The sequence below is a fragment of the Neophocaena asiaeorientalis genome, unplaced genomic scaffold (genome assembly GCF_003031525.2).
Source record: "Neophocaena asiaeorientalis asiaeorientalis breed wild unplaced genomic scaffold, Neophocaena_asiaeorientalis_V1.1 scaffold765, whole genome shotgun sequence".
Lineage (NCBI taxonomy): Eukaryota > Metazoa > Chordata > Mammalia > Artiodactyla > Phocoenidae > Neophocaena > Neophocaena asiaeorientalis.
This window is the reverse complement of record NW_020172825.1, coordinates 278,098-279,967: the sequence shown is the minus strand read 5'-3', so window position 1 is coordinate 279,967 and position 1,870 is coordinate 278,098. Positions and strand designations below refer to the sequence as shown.

General features: G+C 53.9%; 1 non-coding gene across 1 annotated transcript; it reads left to right on the top strand.

Moving 5' to 3' along the window:
• The first annotated feature begins 1,003 nt into the window (after nt 1-1,003).
• Nucleotides 1,004-1,095, top strand: LOC112397655 (small nucleolar RNA SNORD116). Its single transcript, XR_003002841.1, has one exon. It is a non-coding gene; the product is annotated as a small nucleolar RNA SNORD116 (small nucleolar RNA).
• The last annotated feature ends 775 nt before the right edge of the window (nt 1,096-1,870 follow it).

Below are 1,870 nucleotides of genomic sequence, written 5' to 3'. Positions count from 1 at the left end.
CTGTGTGGTCCAAGTGAAGGTCCTCTGGCTTGGCTGGAGACTAGGAAGCATGCCTGCTGCTGTTCACCCTTGTTCAGTCCAGCGGTGCCTCAGTGCCCTTTGTCTTGAGGCCTGAGTAACCCCTTTTGATGGAGGTCATCACTTTCGGTCTTGGCCATTCCCTTGTGGAAGATCACAGGGACCCTGTTCCCACTTGATGGCGAGTCAGTTGTGCAGAAGTGTATGTTCCTAGAGCAGGTGTGTTTCCCTGGAGGGCAGTGGCTCTTAGGCTGAGGGAGCCCAGTTCCCCTGAGGGTGTCTCTGGTGTTCAGGACGATATCCGTTTCCTGTGTCGGAGAGAGGAGAGCTCAGGAGAGGAATTGCAGGGCCCGAGAGCAGGGGGTTGTTGGACAGTGGCGCTCTTTGTCCTGATGGCTGCATGCTCTGCAGGCGTCCACATCCTGATGCATTCACATTTGGCTGCTGATACACAGACAAGATCGGCAGCAAATGAAATGTTTAGGCGAGATAGAATGCACATCCCTGGGTGGTATCGCCCTTTCCCTCGGTGTGCCTGTGCACCATCCTCAAGCATACGTGTGTTCTCTCACCCCGAGCTGGGTGGAATGCCAGGGAATGAATGCCAGCAGCAGCCTGGAGCCCTCCATATAATCCGTGATACCCGGCGAAGTGAAGACGATGCAGAAAGGCAAGGTGTGGTGTAGGAGTCTTGGAAGGGTGTTGGCGTGCAGTCCGTAAGGATCCTGGTTTAACCCTTGTGGCGATAAGCAGCACTTCTTTGCTGAAACCTAGATGTTTGGCCACGGGAACTTGTGCACTGGGGCTACACCCTCACCTCTGGTCTTTTCCTGGGGAGCACCAGCTTTGACGCCCTGAGACTTGGTTGCACTACCTGCCCCATGGCTTTGCTCTGGCCACTCCCAAATGCTGACATGATTGAGCTCGCTGGCCGTCCCATGGTGGAGGCTACAACTTTCCATGTCCAGCGTTTGAGCATGTGCCTGGATCGATGATGACTCCCACAGATGCATTCCTTGGAAATCTGAACAAAATGAGTGAGAAATCCCTACCGTCTCCTCATTGGAACTGAGGTCCAGCACGTGGCTCCCAAAAGGAAAGTAGGGAGAGGTTCACATTGCATTTGCTGACATGGGTGTCCATAGCCTCGTTGTTCAATTTGAGGGTGGTGGTCTTCTTGTGGGGAGAAGAGCCATTGGGAAAGGAGCCTGGGATGCCTATCCAAGTGGGAAGGCTAGGGATAGCATGCCATCTCTGGGCGCCTTTGTCTAGCCATGACTGCTGTCCCCTACCGTGGTTCAGCATGCAGGAAGGAGAGGAAGTGTGAGCCATTGGTGGGCCTGTCACCTGCAATTGAGTTCTACAGCCCTCCCCCACCCCCTGGTCGTTGCCTTGTGCCCTCAAAGAAACAGAAGTCTGTATGCTCAGGGTCAGAGAAGGAGTCCTGGCCTATGCCAGGCTTCTTTGTCATGTTCTGCTTGGGCGACTGGATGCAGTTAAAGTTTCTCCTGATGATAGGGGGAAATCAAGTGGGCCAGTGTCTCTGGGAGTTGGGCCAAGCTGATGGCTCCTCCTTGGGTTGTATCCCTCTTGTTTCTTGTTTGTGGAGGGGCTCAAAAATGCCTTAGGCAATTCCCGGGGAAATCAGCCTTCTGTGGCGAAGGGTGGCTCTGGCACTTTGCTGTGTGGTGTTTGGATCCTGGCCCAGAGAGAAAGCAAGGCGAACAGGAAATACACGTGAGATAGTTGGCTAATCCCACAGGTTTACTGGTGGGTGTGTTGATCGACAGTGGACATAGGCCATTCCTTTGTGATGCTCTCAGGCGCATTGGAGGCACATGTAAGGAAGAAA